Below are 24,129 nucleotides of genomic sequence, written 5' to 3' on the forward strand. Positions count from 1 at the left end.
AATGTCGGCAATAATGCACTTTTCAATCATTGTGCTGTTAAAACTCCAGTTTCTTTAGCGATTATCTTTTGTTGCTCGCTTTGACCTATCAATGCATTTTCAGTACTGGTGTTCTGTACAAAACTCTGTGGAGTTTGCAACCTTTTCAGCTAAGGAGATGGAGAACTCCGGAGCAACCATGGACTTGAACCTCCGGGCGTCTGGATTAAGATAGCTTATCCAGCGTTTTTATCTGCTGGATCTTCTTCTTCTGCTTGAATGTGGGGCACTCCTTGAAGATCGGAGCATGCGCACCCGGGCAGTTGACGCACACAGGTGGTGGTGTGCAGTCAACCCCAGCATGCTCGCACTTCCCACACATTTTGCAGGTCGCCGAACCTGTGGCTGAGCTTTTGACAGTTATAGGACCTCATTGGTGCTGGAATATATGGACAAACAGTCAGACGATACATTGTAATCTATATATTTAAAAAAAATGTTATGAAAACTAAAGTCAGTCAGTACGGCCATTCTATCCGGTCGATTTCCTTCATTATTTAAACTGAAAGGTATTCATGCACAGATTTGTCATCAGGCATTATAAATCACTTAACTTTCACCTTCCTCAAATAATTTGATTTTTTCAATTTTTTGTCTCTTTGAAGCTATCATATCTTTGGCTCTAATTGAGGTACGGAGTTCATTTTGACCTAAGAACACTCAGTGTATCAAGATCTTTCATTTCAGCTCTTAACTATTCAAATTGGTTGATTCTGAGGAAAGTTATGAGTGCACATTCAATTTGACGTCCCATTTCGTCAACATTTTTTTTAACCCCTATGCATCCGTAAGCGGACTGGTACGCGCTCGAGCGGCTGGGCCAGGACTCCACAAGCGGACTGGTACGCCGGGATGCAAGGTCACATAGTGGAGACATTTGTGACATCTGTTGGCATTTTCCGGAAATATTTCTAATTGAAATCTGTTCTTGGTGTCTCAAAGTGTCACCAGAGTGCTCTGGTATGCAACTTTGGCAAAGAGAATTGATTAAAATATCGATCGAGAAATCTGTATTCTGTTGTTGACAAGATGGCTGACTGAGAAGGAAGTAGCTTGCTTGCACGAAATGCTCAGTAATAGCGAAATTTAAAGCATATTTGATGTTTTAGGCTCTGATTTCAGCAGTATTAGTGAGGAAGAAGTTATTAGTGATCCTGTGCATGAATGAAAACGAAATATATCACCAGAGATCTTTCGCATAGTAATATCGTACGACATGGAATGCCGAATGAACTTTCTCCCGCCCCTCAAGATCGGATTGCGACTGCCGGATTTGAACCTACGATCTTGGTACCTAGATGTGAACACTTTACCCCTAATCCTCTTAAGAATAATAATAATAATAATAATAATAATACACCGAGAGAGACATACGGCTGTATTTGGGATATAGGTTCGAATCTCTTCATTCACTTACTCATGATTTGTTTCCCATTAATTCCTTATTTCCAAATCAGGCAAATGTTAGGCTCATGTCGTATTGGTTTCCTATGATTTCTTTATTTCAAATCAGGCAAATGTTAGGCTCGTGCCGTATAATTAAGGCCATAACACACACTAAAGAACTTCCGAGGTGAGATAAGGTAATGAAAAATTTAAGACTTCAAAGGGATTTTTTGTGTGTTATATTTCTGTATTGTTCTGTTTTTTGGTATCATGAGCAATAGTGTGGAATTTCTCAATAATATACAACAGGTCCCGTGATAATACGCGCAGTCGATCACCCACTATACTGTTTTAACCGAAAGCTTGCAACACCCAGGTTGCATACTAAAAAGTTGGCGGATTCCTAGCAATGTCAGAGCAAAGGGCGGGGGGATGCATTTGGGTTAAATTCACAATTAAGTATTTATTATTTTCCACCTAGTCGATACAATGATTGCTTAAGGCAATTTAATGGTTAAAAGTGGTACATGTTTCGTATTTTATCAACATCTTCAGCCACATAACACTGTTTAGATGAAAAATATATAAAAATGACAAAGCAATGCTTAAGAGGAAGTGTCCTTAAAATTAACATAAGATTGTTTTAATGTTGTCAATCTTATGTTAATTTTAAGGACACTTCCTCTTAAGCATTACTTTGTCAATTTTATATATTTTTCATCTAAACAGTGTTATGTGGCTGCAGATGTTGATAAAATACGAAACATGTACCACTTTTAACCATTAAATTGCCTTAAGCAATCATTGTATCGACTAGGTGGAAAATAATAAATACTTAATTGTGAATCCATTGAAGTGCGATACAGACCATGAAACTGATTTTATGTACCTTTTTTTTTTCTCATTGAAGCAATTAAATCTTTTGTTCTAATTGAGGTACGCAGTTTGTTTTGGTCTAAAAACACTCAGTGGATCAAGCGCTTTCTTTTGAGGTAATAACTACTTAAATTGGTAGATTCTGAGAAACGTAACGAGTACCTTTGTCTCCATGACGAAGATCTTTCAAGGACTTTTCAACAATTCAGCACGTAGTGTTGTTCCAAGGAACGTTTAATTTCATTTCTTTGTGTGATGTATTTTCAAGTGTTTTGTTGACATAATATTACATTCTATTACCACAGCAGATCATGTGCTTTATTTCATTAACTCGAAACTTTGCAAATACATACTCTGTTCATTGCAGGCGGAGCCAGCGGGAAACTGCTAGTGTATCTTAATGTTTACAATTTAATTACTAATCAGGTACCTGATTTATGCCTTGAGGAGGTACTTTGACTGATAATGCTCTCAATGAAGGGCGAAACATGTCTCAAATGGAATTAATAATAAATTCCTAAGTGTTTAAAAATTTATAATGTATTGAATAGGTGACACAATAAACCCTTTAGCATCCTACATGCGGGTCCTCGTCGAAATTCACAACAAAAGTTTATCTTGCAAAACCCAGTCCCACCAACAGGTTTAATAGAAATGCGAGTTAAGAAACGAGGCTATGGCAACGCTGTAAGAGCGTGCAGCGTGGCCAAGCACAGGTCGCATGAACTCTGCCGGAGCTGTCTAATTAGTTTAGTGAAACGAGGTAATGCCATATATGCCGGTTGTGCGGACGCACCAATCTTCGAGTCACGTTCATGCCATGATTTTTTCAGTTAATGTATCATTTGTATCCAATGTACACCTCCACTATGCAATACACTATTGTACCGTTTTCATCGTCCTAATTCCGGGATGAAGGTCGTCATACGAAGCTATAAGTTTGCCATGCACGGTAGTAATCGCGAAGATTACGTAATTGGGCCATACGTCACAAAGGAATGCACATATTAAATAAATTAGGCCATGATTTCGAAGTGTTTACATTTTACGAGCGTGTATATATTCAAGAAGGCCGTGCACGTGACGGCAAAGATATTTATTCGACAAATTAATGATGCCTAGATCACGGACCGAGACGGGGAATTGTCAAGGATCCATACGGCCGTGGTAAAATAATAGAAGGTTTTAATATTGTTAAAAAAAGAAGAACAAGAAGCTGAACAATAAAAAAAAAATTCCGCAACGTAAAATCGAAATAAACTATCCTCACGAAATATAGTCGGTCTTCGTCTGGACAGGAGGAAGATATTATACAAGTTACTTGCTGGAGAGCTCGCGAAGTAAGAGAATATTCGCAAAACAGACATTCACAAAAGAATATCGTGAAGGGAGTTAGGAAATACCCTAACAGTAGTCGAAGTGGATATTCAAGTCCGTACAAGTAACTAAGTTAAATTTTACGAAGTATAAATTGATTAGCCGTATAGAAAAGAGAATATTTACAGGAATAACTTGCAAAAATTTAACTGTCAAGTTCTTACTAAAGATCAATATTGAAGTATTATTTTAAAACCTGACATTAATTACAAGCCTGAAATTTATTCTTGAGAGTATGGATATGAAACTAATGCATGGATTGGAAATGTTTCTTTCTGTTATGATCGACCGCAACATCATGATGCAAGGCTAAACGGGATATGGAGCCGACTGTCTGACGGAAGCCGCCCAGCTGTTACTGCTATCCCGAATCCCGAGTCACAACCAAATGGGGACGTAGCAGAGGAAGATGCCGTTCGACGCAGTCCCTAGATGACAACATCCAGTCCGAGGCCGACCATCTAACGTCAGTAATCACAAGATAAGTTCCAAAGAGATTTTTATTCTCTTGAAATTGATATGTAGTAAATTTGTAATGATATTATAGTGTATATTTGGTACGGTATTTAACCTAGTTCTTCGTGATAAAATCACAGACGTTATTATCTTCGAAATGAAATTGTCCATGTTGAGCTATTATTACTAATAGGGGAATAGGTACTTCTTCCAGATTCTACAGTCTATGACATAATATAGGAATGCGTAAGGCAAAACCAGGAGAGATTTGGACTGTAATTTATAACTATTATGGGACGAAAACTTCATATTTTGAATGACGTAACCTTAAATATTCTTGAAGAAGATAGTTGATTTACGTATAACCTGAATATGTTTGCCGATTCGACGCAATGAAAAGTGAGTAGATATCAACTTATTTAATTTATATATGCATTTTATTATTAAGCTAGCATGTTTACGCGTATGATATATGAATTATAACCCAAAAGTGTACTATTATGGTAAAGTAATATGATGTTGGAATGATTTGCCGTCATGTTGGTGATGATATGTGTTTACATAGAGAATTTATGGTTTGATTGGCACATTAATGTGCAAACGTGTATAATTATTCGTCGTAATGTGTTTATGAGATTGAATTATATGATATGATGGTAATTAACGGTAGTAGATGGAGAGATAGATGTATTTATGAGTAGTTTTGACGGTAAATACGACGTAATATGAGCCGATGGTGATGATTACTATTTGCGGCAGAATAATAAAATGATTATGAATGGTATTTAGGGTTAATGGTACACGCGTACATTGTAAGACATCGCATATTTCATATAATTAGGTTACCTTACACTGTCTTCGGAAGAAATATCCAGGTAGGAAATATATGAAGGGAAACTTGTCGTCTTTATAATTAATTCATACCAACGTTGTTATAAATGTCATTGGAAGTTTGTTGTCAAGAATGAATTTTAATTCAAATAATAATCCCATAATTCAAAACCTTTACTGCAATTACGTTTAGGAATTAACCAAATGCATGTCTACGGAATCAGGGATGCCTGATTAATAATTGCTAAACCCTAAAACATGTTTAGTACAATTTCTATTAGAAATACGATTATGATTGAACTTTGAACAATACCTACATTTATTTAAGGTGGTATTTGAGTATTTTTACCTAATGATACCGTCGAGGAGACCAATATTTTTCATTTTAAGGACAAAATATATTTGAAATAGCCATTTTTGGGCTAAAATAATTTGGAACTTACTTGTGGTTACTAACGTTAAGTCACTGAAATCAGTGATTCGTCATGGAATATTGAGTGGAAATAGTGAAAATAAGCATTTTTATCATTTTTAACAATTTTTACCATTTTAATCATTTTTATTAAAAATTATATTTTTTTATCAGTTGAATTTGTGCAAAAGTAACAAGAACTGATGGACTTTAACTGAAGAATGTTATGAAAAAAATAATTAGGATTAGGGACTTAGACTTATTTCCAACTTAAAGATTTCTTTATTTAAGAAGAAGAAGATGATTAATGATGATAATTACTTGTGGATTTTCTTTTGTGATTCCGGAATCAAGAAATAAAATATAGATTTTCTAATTTAGAGGTTATTATTTTAGGAGATAGGCAGATATTATTAGGATTAGGTGATCTTGATTTAATTCATTAAAAAAAAGAAAAAAAAATATTTTATTTAATTTTTTTCATTTATATTCGGATGACTGGACTTGGAAAACATAATAATGATTTTGGATAATGAATGGTATCGAGAATAATTTGTTGATATGGAAATGTGGTGCCTCAGTTGACCTCACGTTAAAATAGTATTTGTTTTGAAAAAGTAATTTCATTATCCCTGAGAGGTGTCACCAGGCAAAGTTAGGATTACCATATCGTATATATTCCGATAGGAGAATTCTAAGTTACGATTCCGCTAGATTTCCTTGAGGCAATAACTGCGAATATAATGAATATTTAAAATGAACTTAGCCAACGACACTCAGCATCAAATTAATAATGCACTCATCCATTAGATGATCTATTAGGATGATGGGAGATCGAGGGGAAAAATAGCCGGAGCAATTGTTACCCAAGTTAATGTTCATATTAAAAATGATCGCCCAATATGGTGCAAGCATGAAACTACCCCTCAGGATGGTGCATATTAAAAATGGCGCCCAACTTTGGAGCAAAACTGAGGACACCCAGCCTAATTAAAAAAATAAATCTTGGCCGTACAGGAATATTAAAAATAGTGCCCAACGGTGTAGCAAGACTGAGGACACCCAGGCCATATTAAAATGACGCATAACTTCGTAGCAAAACTGAGGATACTATTTAGGGCGCATATTAAGAATAAAATAACGCCAAACGTTGGAACAAAAATTGAGGATACTAAGAGGTAGTGACAAGGTAATTGCAGGATGCAGTAAATTGATGCCCAGCAATAAACATGATTGAGGATACCTTAGCCCAAATGTTGAGTTGGTAGTACACCGTTGAAACATGATTGAGGATACTTGATATGGTATTATGGAAGAAAATAATGAAGGAGGATGGCTGAGAAAGATAGTAATCAGCAGTGAGATGAAAAATAGATGATTATCTGAGATCGAATATTTTCAGAGGATACCAAGAAGGAAAGAAGGAGTTGGGAGAAAGATAAACAATCCAAGGATACGGAAGAAAGGCGGAAGAAGAGAAGGATAAAAATTATTAAGATAGGTTGTATTAATAATTTAAATAATTAATTGGTTAATATAATTTATAATATTGTTTTCAATCATTATATTGTATTATGCTTAGATAGCAATAGATATTAGGGTAATAATGTAAAAAAAAAAAAAATGCTTATTTTCAATATTTTGAATGACTGGGATAGTAGGACGGCTGAATAGCGGGGGAAGTCAGATAGTTGGTTTTCCATATTGATTGAGCAATTGATATAAACTTTATTGAATTTAAGTCATAATTTAGGGAATTTGGACTTTTGAGTAGGGTGGATTATAGTAAATGCAAATATGACGAGTTTGAACCAACTTCGTTTACAATTAGAGGAATATCAGAAGGAGCAGGGAGAGAAACTGCAAGGACAGGATGAGGAGATAAATAGAATGATAGAGGATGCAGAAAAGGCAAAAAAAGAACAGGAACAGAAATTTAAGGAGAAGGATGAGCAGATAAACCAGATAACCGAAAAGTTAGACAAGACAAAAGACGAACAGAAGGGAATAATGGAAATGTTAAAAGAAATGATGGTGGAGATGAGAAATATGAAAGAAGAGCAAAAAGAACATAATCATAAACAAGAAGAGAAACAGCAAGAAATGATAAGGAAACAAGAAGAAAAACAGCAAGAAATACTGAGGAAGCAAGAAGTGAGACAGAAAGAGCAATTGGAAGAAATATTTGGAAGATTTCGAGAAGAATACCGACAGAAACAGGAGGAATACCAAATAAAACAAGAAGAAAGGCATCGAAGCCAGATTGAGGAGATGAGAAGGATGGAGAAGAGGCAAGAGGAGATGATTAGAACAGGAATTGGCAAGATTGAAGAAGAAGTTTCCCAGATGAAAAACGGGATAAGCGAACTTCGAACTGAAATGATGGAAAAGATGGAGGATAAGAACAAAGAGATCCATAATGAAATGGATAAAATTAGAGGAGAATTAGCTGAAAATAGAAATTATATCCAGGAATTGAAAGAGGATGAAATTAAGAAGCTAACGGAAAACATGGAGTCGATGAGGGTGGATTCCCAAGAAAAATGGAATCAATATGAAGAGAAGTTAAAAGACATAAATGAGAACGTAATAACAGCAAATAAAACGCTGGGAGATAATTTTATATTAGCACGTGACCATATTGGAGATGAGATGAAAATTTTAAATGAAGAAATGAAGAAGAACAAAAATGAAACGGAGAAGAGAATGATTAGAACGGAGCAGGGAATTGACGAGATGAAGAAAGAAATTCAGAATATAAGGGGTGAAATGCAAACTACAAAATTAGAGATGTCAAAACAATTGAATGAACAGAGAATCGTAGATATAAATATAAATGACAGGGAAGGAACACCGACAGTTTCGGGCGAAACTGATCAGAGCAGTAAGGACGTTATAGTTGGAAATATTGGAAATGGAAGCCCAGCCATTATAAATATTGTAAAAACGTACGATGACAGGCCCAAAAATTTTAGTAATACCGCGGCAATGTCACCAAAGAGGTTTTTGCGAGAAATGGAGGAATATTTTAAAGAAAATAGAATACCTGACGAAAAGAAACTTAGGATAGTAGAAAAACACTTAGATGCAAATCCAAATTTGTGGTATCAGGCATTTAAGTACACTTTCCACGATTATGATGAGTTCAAGGTCGCATTTCTCAAACGATTTTGGAACCCGGAGATTCAACAAAACCTTAGATTGGAGTTGTATTCAAAAAGATATTCGTCGGTAGGACCAACGAGATTTAGTGACTATTTCTCGTACCAGTTTCACAGGTTCCAGGACCTAGATTCTGCGCCCAGCGAATTAGAGGCGATAAAGACAATTCAAAAGCAGTTTCCTCCAGAAACTCAGAGATTATTAGCTGCTGCAAATGTAACTTCCGCAATTGAAATGGAAAGTATTTTAAGGCAGCTGGATATGACGTCGAGTCATCCGACAGCAAGAATCCATAGAAATACAAACAATCAAGAAGAAGTGAACGTGATAAATTGGGAAAATAATCAGAAGAAATCGGTATCCGAGAAAAGAGAAAACGATAGAAGCTCAAGGAAGAGAGAACTTAGTGATGATGATGAGAGGACAGGTGATCGAAACCGATGCAGATGCAGGCAGAATGGGCATGATAATGGAAGGCAGAATGAAGAGAGACGATTTTTGCCATGTCATCGACAGCCTAGCCGATTTGGAAATGAAAGAGAAAGAGGAAGTTACAGACAGAGACCAATGTATCATGGAGCACCGATGAACAGAAACAATAATAGGGAGAATAGGAATAGACAGTATATACAGGAATTGAGAAAAGAAACTAGAGAAAAGATGGGAAGAAGCGATCAGGGATCGAGACATCAATGGAGACATAGAGGGAGCCGAAAGTCTAGAGCTTCAGGAATACAAAAGAAAAGATAGAGAAGGGCAAAAACTGAATCCAGAAGCTCAATCATATCAGACAGACTCCCAGAGTAAAAAAAAAAACGCCAATTTCGATGTAGAGAGTAAGGGAGATGACATTTTGGAAAAATTGGGCGACAAAATTAAGAGTTGGTATGTACTACAAATTGAGGCTTGGGATATCGATCCGGATGAATTATTAGATGAGACACAAGAAATTCATAAAGAAAATAAATCGTACTTACCCATTGTTACTGCACGAATAAATGGCCTGAAAACACATTGTTTGGTTGATTCAGGAGCAAGTATAAGTGTTATATCAAAAGCATTATTTGTTGAGGTAAATCAAGAAGGAAAGTTGCCAATTATACCAGTTGCACAAATGAAAATAAGAGGGATTATACCAGATAAATCTGTCGAATGTAAATTACAAACTTATTTAAATGTCAGGATTGGTAGATTTATATTTGAACACCCATTCATAATTATGAACAAAATTAAATACAATGTGATTCTTGGGGTGGATTTTATTGTAACAACGGAGATGGTAATAGACTTGAAAAATCAGGAAGTAAGGTTTCCCATCGTTAAGGAAAATGGAAAGATAATCAAGGAAAGGATAAAGTTAGAGGGAAAGGCGGAAAACACGGAGCATATGAAATTTGAAGCTGTTGAAACTGAAAAGTTAATGGAAGAGGAAATACCGTTAAATGAGACTCAGGAAATGGAAGAAATTATACATAGCTTGGAGAAGATTTTAATAAAAGATGAAGAAAAAGAAGAGCCAGACATTTGGAGAAAGATCGCAGAAACGAAATTGAGTCCTAAAGAGAAACAGAAATTATATTCGATAATAGAAAAGTATTCAGGAATATTTAAGGATAAACCGGGAAAGATTCCGAATTTTAAATATAAAATCATCGCAAATGACTGGACACCATACAAAGGAAGGTTATATGACGTACCTGAAAAATATTTCCAGGAAGTAAGGAAGATCATCCAAGAGATGGTAGCTGATGGTATAATTATAAAGACTATTACACCATATTTGAATCCATTAGTCATTGTAAAGAAAAGTAACGGAAAACTAAGAATTTGCCTTGATTGTAGAAAGTTAAATGAGAAATTAATACCAGAATATAATCAAGTTCCAAAAATTAAGGAGATAATAAAGAAATTTAAGGGCAAGAAGTATTTTTCGAGTTTGGATTTTACATCTTCGTTCCATCATATAGTTTTAGAAGAAAAATCTAGACTTCTAACCGGATTTATGTTCGACAACCAAACATATGCTTATTGTAGGTTGCCTTTCGGATTGAAAAACAGTTGTGCTGTATTGATAAGGGCATTAGATAGGAACCTGTTACCTGACGTAAAAGAATATGTGACATGCTATGTGGATGACATGGTTTTTGCAACAGAAACATTTGACGAACATTGTAGTAAGTTGAAGCAATTATTAGATAATTTGGAAACTACAGGATTCAAAATTAACCTGGCCAAATCAAAATTTTGTCAAAATGAGATATTATTTGTTGGACATGTGATTGACGGAAACGGGGTGAAACCTAATCCAGTTAAAATTCAAGCAATTTGCGAATTTCCTAGGCCAACGCGTATAAAACAAGTTAGGCAATTTTTGGGAATGACCCAGTTCTTCGCAAATCACTGTAAAGGATATACAGAAATTGCAGCGCCATTGCAGGATTTGTTAAAATTAAACAACAAATGGAAATGGAATACTCACACAGAAGAAGCTTTCCTGGCAATGAAAAGATTGATGGCAAATAGTATCAAGTTAGGATATCCGGATTATACTAGAGAGTTTATCATACAAACGGATGCATCAAATGTCGGTATAGGAGCATACTTATACCAAGAGGCACCAGAAAATGATGAGGATCGAGTATACTTGGCATTTGCAAGCCGCAAGTTACGCAGCCATGAAGTAAACTATACAACAACTGAGCACGAGTTACTAGCAATTATTTATGCTCTGCAACAGTGGAAAAAGATCGTATATGGATTTCCAATTACTATACGTACAGACCACAAAGCTTTGGAATTCGGTCTTAAGGCGGCGATGCTAAGTGAAAGAGTCACCCGATGGATTTTATTCGCCCAACAGTTTAATATTAGAATTGAGCATTGTAGTGGGAAGGACAATATCCTCGCGGATGCATTAAGCAGGAATCCTGTGGTAAAAGAAGAAACTATAAATCAGATCGAATTAGTAAGACAGGACGAAGAATTTTTAGAAAAACTAAGGGATATATCGGCATGGCAAAGAGCAGATGAGAAATTAATGTTAGAAATGACAAGGATTGAACAAAGTGATTTCGATGACGACAGGGAAAATAATATTGATGGTAAATATATAATGGAACATGGAATATTGAAGCAGTATGTCGGCAAAGATTTGAAAAAGACCAAAATAGTAGTACCCAGATCTTTGCAGAAAGGGATAATTTGGCATGCCCATAGGATAATTGGACATGGAGGAATAGAAAAGGTGGTGAGGACGATAATGGAAAGATTTACATGGACAGGAATGAGACAAACAATTAGAGATGTAATCAAGACCTGTGATACATCCCGAAGGACAAAATATACTCCTTTCCTTACCAAGCAGGAACCAATTGCGATAATACCAACAGCTCCTCGTGAGATCTTTGCAACAGATTTATATGGAAGGTTACCAACAGCTGTTAAAGGAAATAAGTATATAGTTGTCACAATGGACATTTTTTCAAAATTCACAGTCCTACAGCCTATACAGAGAGCAACAACTAAACAAATACTGAGAGTTATAAACAAAAACGTTATACCTCAGATGGGAAAACCGAAAAGAATCTTAACTGATAGAGGAACACAGTTTACATCGGGTGAATTCCAGGATGCAATGCAAATTTTAGGAATTAAACATGTCTATTGTTCAGTAAGACACCCGTCAGCCAATCCAGTGGAGCGATGCATGCGAGAAATTTCTAAATATTGTAGGATATATTGCTCCCAAAGTCATTGGAAATGGATTGAAGTGATAAAAATAATCGAGGCATGTATGAATGACACTGTCCATGAATCAACGAGCCAGATACCAAGACTCGTACATTTGAACGAACGACCAACTCGACCATGGGATGAGATTATAGGAAAAGATGAAGAACCAAAACCCACTTGCGAAGAGATTAATCAAATAGTAAGTGCCAAATTAGAAGAACAGGCAAACAAACGCCGAAGAAGAGTCCAACATAAGAAATTCCACTCACCATTCCGGGTTGATGACTTGGTAATGATAAAGAAAGTACCAATCGCTAACGTTTCAGAAAGAATATTCGCCAAATTCGTTCATTTATATGATGGTCCATATGTGGTAAAGAAGGTTTATGGGAACAACGCATATGTGTTAGAAAGCCTGGATGGGACATATCAAAACGTATACAATGCATCAAACATGAAACCATATTATAAAGAAGATCAAAAATAGAATATTAACTAAAATCTGAAACATATGATATAGATGAGCGAAATCAGGCCGATGAAAAGCTACATCTGTTTAGAATAATAAAATTGAAATAAATATACTGCGAGCAGCATATTTATTTATCTATGGCAGGAGGATAAATGTACCGTTTTCATCGTCCTAATTCCGGGATGAAGGTCGTCATACGAAGCTATAAGTTTGCCATGCACGGTAGTAATCGCGAAGATTACGTAATTGGGCCATACGTCACAAAGGAATGCACATATTAAATAAATTAGGCCATGATTTCGAAGTGTTTACATTTTACGAGCGTGTATATATTCAAGAAGGCCGTGCACGTGACGGCAAAGATATTTATTCGACAAATTAATGATGCCTAGATCACGGACCGAGACGGGGAATTGTCAAGGATCCATACGGCCGTGGTAAAATAATAGAAGGTTTTAATATTGTTAAAAAAAGAAGAACAAGAAGCTGAACAATAAAAAAAAATTCCGCAACGTAAAATCGAAATAAACTATCCTCACGAAATATAGTCAGTCTTCGTCTGGACAGGAGGAAGATATTATACAAGTTACTTGCTGGAGAGCTCGCGAAGTAAGAGAATATTCGCAAAACAGACATTCACAAAAGAATATCGTGAAGGGAGTTAGGAAATACCCTAACAGTAGTCGAAGTGGATATTCAAGTCCGTACAAGTAACTAAGTTAAATTTTACGAAGTATAAATTGATTAGCCGTATAGAAAAGAGAATATTTACAGGAATAACTTGCAAAAATTTAACTGTCAAGTTCTTACTAAAGATCAATATTGAAGTATTATTTTAAAACCTGACATTAATTACAAGCCTGAAATTTATTCTTGAGAGTATGGATATGAAACTAATGCATGGATTGGAAATGTTTCTTTCTGTTATGATCGACCGCAACATCATGATGCAAGGCTAAACGGGATATGGAGCCGACTGTCTGACGGAAGCCGCCCAGCTGTTACTGCTATCCCGAATCCCGAGTCACAACCAAATGGGGACGTAGCAGAGGAAGATGCCGTTCGACGCAGTCCCTAGATGACAACATCCAGTCCGAGGCCGACCATCTAACGTCAGTAATCACAAGATAAGTTCCAAAGAGATTTTTATTCTCTTGAAATTGATATGTAGTAAATTTGTAATGATATTATAGTGTATATTTGGTACGGTATTTAACCTAGTTCTTCGTGATAAAATCACAGACGTTATTATCTTCGAAATGAAATTGTCCATGTTGAGCTATTATTACTAATAGGGGAATAGGTACTTCTTCCAGATTCTACAGTCTATGACATAATATAGGAATGCGTAAGGCAAAACCAGGAGAGATTTGGACTGTAATTTATAACTATTATGGGACGAAAACTTCATATTTTGAATGACGTAACCTTAAATATTCTTGAAGAAGATAGTTGATTTACGTATAACCTGAATATGTTTGCCGATTCGACGCAATGAAAAGTGAGTAGATATCAACTTATTTAATTTATATATGCATTTTATTATTAAGCTAGCATGTTTACGCGTATGATATATGAATTATAACCCAAAAGTGTACTATTATGGTAAAGTAATATGATGTTGGAATGATTTGCCGTCATGTTGGTGATGATATGTGTTTACATAGAGAATTTATGGTTTGATTGGCACATTAATGTGCAAACGTGTATAATTATTCGTCGTAATGTGTTTATGAGATTGAATTATATGATATGATGGTAATTAACGGTAGTAGATGGAGAGATAGATGTATTTATGAGTAGTTTTGACGGTAAATACGACGTAATATGAGCCGATGGTGATGATTACTATTTGCGGCAGAATAATAAAATGATTATGAATGGTATTTAGGGTTAATGGTACACGCGTACATTGTAAGACATCGCATATTTCATATAATTAGGTTACCTTACACTGTCTTCGGAAGAAATATCCAGGTAGGAAATATATGAAGGGAAACTTGTCGTCTTTATAATTAATTCATACCAACGTTGTTATAAATGTCATTGGAAGTTTGTTGTCAAGAATGAATTTTAATTCAAATAATAATCCCATAATTCAAAACCTTTACTGCAATTACGTTTAGGAATTAACCAAATGCATGTCTACGGAATCAGGGATGCCTGATTAATAATTGCTAAACCCTAAAACATGTTTAGTACAATTTCTATTAGAAATACGATTATGATTGAACTTTGAACAATACCTACATTTATTTAAGGTGGTATTTGAGTATTTTTACCTAATGATACCGTCGAGGAGACCAATATTTTTCATTTTAAGGACAAAATATATTTGAAATAGCCATTTTTGGGCTAAAATAATTTGGAACTTACTTGTGGTTACTAACGTTAAGTCACTGAAATCAGTGATTCGTCATGGAATATTGAGTGGAAATAGTGAAAATAAGCATTTTTATCATTTTTAACAATTTTTACCATTTTAATCATTTTTATTAAAAATTATATTTTTTTATCAGTTGAATTTGTGCAAAAGTAACAAGAACTGATGGACTTTAACTGAAGAATGTTATGAAAAAAATAATTAGGATTAGGGACTTAGACTTATTTCCAACTTAAAGATTTCTTTATTTAAGAAGAAGAAGATGATTAATGATGATAATTACTTGTGGATTTTCTTTTGTGATTCCGGAATCAAGAAATAAAATATAGATTTTCTAATTTAGAGGTTATTATTTTAGGAGATAGGCAGATATTATTAGGATTAGGTGATCTTGATTTAATTCATTAAAAAAAAGAAAAAAAAATATTTTATTTAATTTTTTTCATTTATATTCGGATGACTGGACTTGGAAAACATAATAATGATTTTGGATAATGAATGGTATCGAGAATAATTTGTTGATATGGAAATGTGGTGCCTCAGTTGACCTCACGTTAAAATAGTATTTGTTTTGAAAAAGTAATTTCATTATCCCTGAGAGGTGTCACCAGGCAAAGTTAGGATTACCATATCGTATATATTCCGATAGGAGAATTCTAAGTTACGATTCCGCTAGATTTCCTTGAGGCAATAACTGCGAATATAATGAATATTTAAAATGAACTTAGCCAACGACACTCAGCATCAAATTAATAATGCACTCATCCATTAGATGATCTATTAGGATGATGGGAGATCGAGGGGAAAAATAGCCGGAGCAATTGTTACCCAAGTTAATGTTCATATTAAAAATGATCGCCCAATATGGTGCAAGCATGAAACTACCCCTCAGGATGGTGCACTATGTTCTGTCTTACCAATACAGTTACCCTTATTTAAACATTCAAACATAACATTAACTTATTTAAGATGTAAACGACCACTTTGTTTCATCCATGGCACAAATAAAGCCAATACGTAGAACATAATAGCGGATACAGTAACATCGTCTCTATCCAATGCGGTACAAGGAAACAATACAGTATAGTAGGTAGGCTACACTAGATTGCCCATTATGCTACGCACAATAATTCCATAGTGTACGTGTGATGTCCAGTCTTCTTCACAGAGCCAGTACGTACACTTACGAGCAACGTTCACTTCACACCAGATGTTCAAAGAGACCACCTTGCATTTGCAAACACTTCGCCACTCGCTGGAGCATACTTTGCCGGACCCTACGCAACATGTCTGCATCCACCATTGCTAATGAAGACTGCACGCAAGCTATTAGGTCTTGTACATCCATGGGTGGAGAACTATGAACATGATCCTTTAAGTGTCCCCACAAATAAACATCTAGTGGATTAAGGTCCAGAGAACGTGGAGGCCAGAACATTGGACTTCCATAACCAATCCATTTCTCTGGAAACGCTTCATTTAACCAGTTAAACACAGTCATTGTAAAGTGTGACGGTACACCATTATGCTGAAACCATAGCTGTCGCCAAACACCAAGTGAAATGTTTTCTAAAGAGTCAGGAAACGTATTGCCCAGAAACGTACGATAGCGGGACGCATTCAACTTCTCCGGCAACAGGCAAGGGCCTAAAAGCACTCCTCCCACGATTCCAGCCCACAGGTTTATGTCAAAGCGTGTCTGAAAGCCACATTCACGGGTGACATGTAGGTTGTAATAATAATAATAATAATAATAATAATAATAATAATAATAATGTTATTTGTTTTACGTCCCACTAACTACTCTTTTACGGTTTTCGGAGACGCCGAGGTGCCGGAATTTAGTCCCGCAGGAGTTCTTTTACGTGCCAGTAAATATACAGACACGAGGCTGACGTATTTGAGCACCTTCAAATACCACCGGACTGTGCCAGGATCGAACCTGCCAAGTTGGGGTCAGAAGGCCAGCGCCTTAACATTCTGAGCCACTCAGCCCGGCACATGTAGGTTGTGGTCAGAACAATAATGGCTGTTGTGATGGTTGAAAATACCTTCCCGAGTGAAGCTACATTTGTCATTCCATATAACATTCTTTATAAAATGTTTGTTACCTTCAACTTGTTGCAAAAGACATTCACAGAACTCTACTCGTTGAATGCTGTCTTCTGGCCGCTGCTGTTGAGTTAAAGTGTAATGATATGGATGCAGTTTTTCGTCTTGGAACACGTCAACCACCAGGGTTTGAGATACCTGGAACTGCCTTGAAATATCACGGGTACTTCGTCAAGGTGATTGGTGAACAGCTTCAAGAATGTCATCTTCTGTTTGTGGAGAGTACGTCTAGTCCTCGGACGACCTCTGTCCACTACTTGTGGACGAAGATTATCGGTTTCCCGCAGGCATTGTTCAAAATTGATTATGTTCACCATGTTGGTCCGTATTGACTTATAATCAAATCTCTATAGAACACTTTTCTGCCTTGTCAATACTTTACATATTTTATTATATTTCATTACCCTACATGTTTCGAGAGCCAACTACTCTCTTCTTCAGCGGTGTCAAACATCAATTAATCTTTGGACTTCGTACATTGGTACAAATAGAACAATTATATATAAATCTTGAAACTGTTACAATATTTCTCTGTTTTACCTTTCACTTACTGTACTTACTATGTCACTTGTTACAGACTTTAAACTAGAATTTTCAAATCATAAATTAAAAAATCTATTAAATTAATCACTATATGCTAATTTTACGTCCTTATTTACATCTAAAAAGAATAAAATGTTTCTTCATGTCTAAATTTACATTTACTTTGCCATTTAGTAGAAAGCTTTAAAATAAAATTGTTATACTATTATAATTATTATCTTTTTTCCTTCAATTGTACACGTGCAATTTACGGGTCGTCGATGGAGAAAAGGCAAGCCGCATATACACGGAAGCGCCTCCATCCCCACATGTATGTGTACATATACTCTACTGAATATTTACATATAAGTAGACAATTTTGAATCTACATATTTACACTCCAAACACTGTACTTTTATTATCTTGATTTATTCTATACATATTAAGAGTAAGAAAATCCAACCATTTATACTCTCACTCATACCGCTGTATACACACTCATTCACAAACACTCCCACATATCCATATTCGCCCACATTCAACTGTACTTGCACACATCTTTCTTGCAATTCTAATTTTTACAAGTTATATACATCACATATGGGTTTCTATTTACATATATATTTTCTTTACTGTGCAGAGGAAGTGAAGAAAGGAAGTAGTTTTACCTCAGATGGTAGAAGATTCCAGATACGAGCAGACCTTGAATAAAATCCATTTAAATATGAGGTTGTTCTGGCGAGGGGAGGAACAAGAGTAACTCCTTGGCCTCTCTTAACAGAGAGGTAATTAAGCTGCAGGCGGTGGAAAGGGAAGAGGTGTGTGTTGTCGGTCAGGGATTTCTTAAGGAAGGCTAAGCCTATTTCTTTACATAACGAGTTCACTGGTGGCAATGACCTGGCTGTGTTTAAGGGGATGTGTTTGTTAATTAAACACTCTGCTCATCGCTGGACACCCTCTACTTTCCTCATACTTTCAGTTGTCATTGGGTGCCAGGAAAGAAGACCACATAGTAGTATGGACCGCACCAGGGAAATATAAGTCGTTCGTAGAGCTTTACTTCTTCCTCCCGAGAGACATCTACAGACAAAACCTAGCACTCTGTATGCCTTACACATCACTTCCTCCACATGCTTATTCCATTTTAGATTGAATATCAAGCAGTCTAATGGAGTTAAAAGTAGGTAGTTGGATTCCACAGAGTAGGCTGTTCTGAAGTGGTTGTCTAGCTCTGCTTAGTCTTATATATATATACACTTCTTAATATTTACATACAATTTACCTCACACCACAGAGCTATACTATTCAGATCCGATTGGAAATGTACAATATCATTCTTTTTCATGGCTCTGTAAATTACTCATTGGCATACTGCGCCATGATCGAATTTACACAATCCAGTAAGTCGAAAGCATAAATCATGTACAGGAGGGACCCTATCACACTGCCTGAATTACTCCAGAAGACACTGTGGTTTGGTTTGATTTGGCTCCTCCGTACACAGCACACTGCGTTCGACCCACCAAAAATGACAGCCTGAATGCCGTTGTTAAGTTTTTTTTTTTGCCAAGGTTTTACGTCGCACCGACACAGATAGGTCTTATGGTGACGATGGGATAGGAAAGGCCCAGGAGTTGGAAGGAAGCGGCCGTGGCCTTAATTAAGGTACAGCCCCAGCATTCGCCTGGTGTGAAAATGGGAAACCACGGAAAACAATCTTCAGGGCTGCTGATAGTGGGATTCGAACCTACTATCTCCCGGATGCAAGCTCACAGCCGCGCGCCTCTACGCGCACGGCCAACTCGCCCGGTTTGTTAAGTTTTAACAGAAGTCTTTGATGTGACACCTGGTCAAAAGCTTTGCTCCAATCCAGAGTCATACAGTCTATTTGTAAGACATCCGTCTGCTCCAAAGAGAACTGCCAATCATCAATGACTTTGTTAAAAGTGTTGTGCAGGATTTTCCCGGAATGAAGCCGTGCTGGTTTCTGTTCAAAAGGTTTCTCTCCTTGAGAAATCCAACATACATTTAACAACTAGACATTCTATAAATTTACAGACCCCTGATGTTATCGAAACAGGAAGGTAATCATCTACGTTTTCCTTAGCTCCATCTTTGAAAACCGGGACTACGTTGGCTTCTTTCCACTCCACAGGAACAGATCCGGATTCATGGAATAGCTGAAGAGAGCGCAAAGAGAACGGGCTACAGTGGCTGCACAGTTCTTGAGAACTCTTGCTGGCACTTGGCCTGGCCCGGTCGCGGCATGTGGTCTTGTTTTCAGAAGGCTCTCCTTGAGTTCATTTGTTGAGAAATACAGGTTGGTTAGAGGGAAGAGAGGGGTAGATGTTGTCCTTGAATAGAGCATGTTCTCTTCCTTAGTACGAGCGCAGAAGTTATGTTTAAATTTCCTGTTGAAGGTGTCTGCAATTTCTTGTGGTGTGAAGACTGCCGTACCGTTATGTTTAAATACAGATGGAGCTCTGTTGCAAACTTTACTTCTGAGAAAAGCACACAATTTGTTGGAGTTGGTGTTTAGAGTGAATATAAGAATCATAGGAATCTCCGATAGATTGTATAGCCTTGTTCCTAGCCAGCCTGTATTTCTCCCACTCACAATCGGTTCGACTGGCTATGGCTAACTCTGTGCGTCTCTTGTTGTATCTGTGTCTGTTACGCGGAGGGGTATAGGTTGGGGAGGGGTGGGCGGATGAGGTGTTCGCTGTTATGTGTGGCGATTTATTAAATTTATTAAATGATGGTTTCTATAAAAAAAAATGGTCTATAAAACTGTACAAGTTTTTGTAATCGTTCATTAAGTTGTCTGTTTTAATAATCTTTAGAATGGTTAAATCTTGCTCTATGGTCGTGTGTGTATGTCCAGTTTCTTTCATACATACGCTCATGGCTGAGAATTTATCTTGTTTGCATTATAGTGTTCTAAATATCTCGTAGAGAAACTTTGTCCTGTTTGTCCTATGTATGTATGTACACTCACGGACAGAGCAAATGCAACACCAAGGAGGAGTGGTTCGAAAGGGATGAAAGTTGGGGAAAAAACAGAGACGGCACGGACGAATAATTGATTTTTATTTCAAACCGATATGCAGGTTACACAATGCGCACGGCATCGACTCAGTAGGATGTAGGACCACCGCGAGCGGCGATGCACGCAGAAACACGTCGAGGTACAGAGTCAATAGGAGTGCGGATGGTGTCCTGAGGGATGGTTCTCCATTCTCTGGCAACCATTTGCCACAGTTGGTCGTCCGTACGAGGCTGGGGCAGAGTTTGCAAACGGCGTCCAATGAGATCCCACACGTGTTCGATTGGTGAGAGATCCGGAGAGTACGCTGGCCACGGAAGCATCTGTACACCTCGTAGAGCCTGTTGGGAGATGCGAGCAGTGTGTGGGCGGGCATTATCCTGCTGAAACAGAGCATTGGGCAGCCCCTGAAGGTACGGGAGTGCCACCGACCGCAGCACATGCTGCACGTAGCGGTGGGCATTTAACGTGCCTTGAATACGCACTAGAGGTGACGTGGAATCATACGCAATAGTGCCCCAAACCATGATGCCGCGCTGTCTAGCGGTAGGGCGCTCCACAGTTACTGCCGGATTTGACCTTTCTCCACGCCGACGCCACACTCGCCTGCGGTGACTATCACTGACAGAACAGAAGCGTGACTCATCGGAGAACACGACGTTCCGCCATTCCCTCATCCGAGTCGCTCTAGCCCGGCACCATGCCAGGCGTGCACGTCTATGCTGTGGAGTCAACGGTAGTCTTCTGAGCGGACGCCGGGAGTGCAGGCCTCCTTCAACCAATCGACGGGAAATTGTTCTGGTCGATATTGGAACAGCCAGGGTGTCTTGCACATGCTGAAGAATGGCGGTTGACGTGGCGTGCGGGGCTGCCACCGCTTGGCGGCTGATGCGCCGATCCTCGCGTGCTGACGTCACTCGGGCTGCGCCTGGACCCCTCGCACGTGCCACATGTCCCTGTGCCAACCATCTTCGCCACAGGCGCTGCACCGTGGACACATCCCTATGGGTATCGGCTGCGATTTGACGAAGCGACCAACCTGCCCTTCTCAGCCCGATCACCATACCCCTCGTAAAGTCGTCTGTCTGCTGGAAATGCATCCGTTGACGGCGGCCTGGCATTCTTAGCTATACACGTGTCCTGTGGCACACGACAACACGTTCTACAATGACTGTCGGCTGAGAAATCACGGTACGAAGTGGGCCATTCGCCAACGCCGTGTCCCATTTATCGTTCGCTACGTGCGCAGCACAGCGGCGCATTTCACAATATGAGCATACCTCAGTGACGTCAGTCTACCCTGCAATTGGCATAAAGTTCTGACCACTCCTTCTTGGTGTTGCATTTGCTCTGTCAGTCAGTGTATGTATGTATATGTATGTATGAGCCAATACCTCGTCCGCCCACTCCTCCTCAACCCATACCCTCCGTGTAACACACACAGATACAACAAGAGACGCACGGAGTTAGCCATAGCCAGTCAAACAGAAGGTGTCACTAGGGCAAGGCAGCCGCAAGAGATGCAAGGGGGCGAGTAAGAGTCAGTTTAACTTCCCCATTTTATACTTCAGTTCACACAAACTTCACAACTAAGACATTTTTTTCGTTACAGACTCTCAGTCAACCAACATCAACCATTAAATTGAAGCAACAAGACTACAACACTTTGTTATAACGACTTTGAGAAGTCCCCTCCTCGAACCTACATAGTGACAGGTGGCATGACACGATTGTTCATAATTTTAAGTACCACAAGTAACATTCAGCCAATGGGTCACATAACATCTGATAAATACGCCAACAAAATTTAAGTCCCAAGGTGACACTCAAGTTCGCAAACATTCCAGTGAGAGGACGCAAATCGGATATTCAAGACTGAATAATTTAAACCAACTAATGTCATTCACAAGTTATAAAGCATAACAATTCGGTTTTTTATCAAATGTTCAACAAGTGTGGACTCGCTTTATAAAACAGAATAATTGTATGTAATCTAAATGTTTTTTTATATACAGCACATTTCACCAGTCAAGATAATTCAAAGCAGCCAGATGTTTCTGCAGACCACATATTTACACAAAAACATATTTTAATTAAAAAGAGTCCATGTTAGATTGACAATTTTAAGTATTTTATCAGTAAACAAATACCCAGGACCCTGAATATTTTGATCTTAGATTGTAGGAACAGCAGCTGAAGATGCCTAAAAATATAAGCGAAACATGTCCTGCTTAAGACATAATAATGTAAATCTTTTTATGTAAATCAATAAAAACGTATTGTATTGAAAAGGTGGACTCTCAAAAAAAAATTATTTAGAAAGGTATACGTTGTTCAATACGGATCCAACGATGAGATGTATAACTTGTAACTCCTAGATATGTCAATCAACATACCTTTTAGGATCATATCCGGCGTTTTTATACAGAAGGGATGGCAGCGGGCAAGCACACATTTGGTACAGGTGGCAAGATTTGGCATCCTTCTTTAGAATTAATGTGCCGGTGGATAATAGGAAGCTGGAATTCAATTTGGTGTGAAATGGTTACGAAGAGCTTCAGGAAAACGGGAATAACCAACTCGCAGGATGGTCTCGAAGATGACAACTTATGGAATGACAGAGAAGCACACCCCTCTGAATGTGACAACTCCTGATCAGCTGAGAGCAACGATAAAATGTCGAAGTGTACTGGTAAGATTGATCAGTGCTCTTTTTATTACCAGAACGTGACTTGCATTTCGTCACAGAGTTCATAACGTTAATTCTAACATATGTACTACCGTATTACCTACTTTATCATTACAGATTTGTAGGCCGTTCCATAGCAGCATACAACAGTGCGAAGCAAACTGCACTAATATATCTGCCTGGTCACCTACTTGAACCAAGTTTTAAAAAGCTGTAAACTTGCTGGTAAATCAAAGTCATATAAATTTGAGAACCTGCTTGTTGATATCTCCTTTGTGTACAGTATAATATTACAGTGATGAAAAACGGACAAACGGCATACGATATTCCGATAACAATGATTTTATGAATGTTTGTCTAATCTGTAAATAAATGTTCAGTGTTCGTACAAAATGGTACTTTCACAGCTACCTCGAGGATTTCATTGATTTCATTTGAAATTTCAGTGTAACTTCATCCCTTTGAGAAAAAGACTGCGTAATTTATGCAGCTTGATTTTAAAATAAAATTTGGTCAAAAATGTGCAAATATTATGCAGGTAAATAAGGTATGTTACGTTCTGATGTAAGACAACAGAAGTGTGTACAATACAGCGATACAGTTCACAAAACTTGCAAAGACTCCATAACAGTCA

General features: G+C 37.5%; 1 protein-coding gene across 2 annotated transcripts in view; it reads right to left on the reverse strand.

Annotated features, from left to right (window-relative positions):
• Positions 1 to 24,129, reverse strand: part of LOC136877001 (serine/threonine-protein kinase VRK1) — a 116,095-nt gene that overhangs the window by 65,985 nt on the left and 25,981 nt on the right. The gene's annotated exons all lie outside the window — the stretch shown is intronic.

The sequence above is a fragment of the Anabrus simplex genome, chromosome 7 (assembly GCF_040414725.1).
Source record: "Anabrus simplex isolate iqAnaSimp1 chromosome 7, ASM4041472v1, whole genome shotgun sequence".
NCBI classification, from domain to species: Eukaryota; Metazoa; Arthropoda; class Insecta; order Orthoptera; family Tettigoniidae; genus Anabrus; species Anabrus simplex.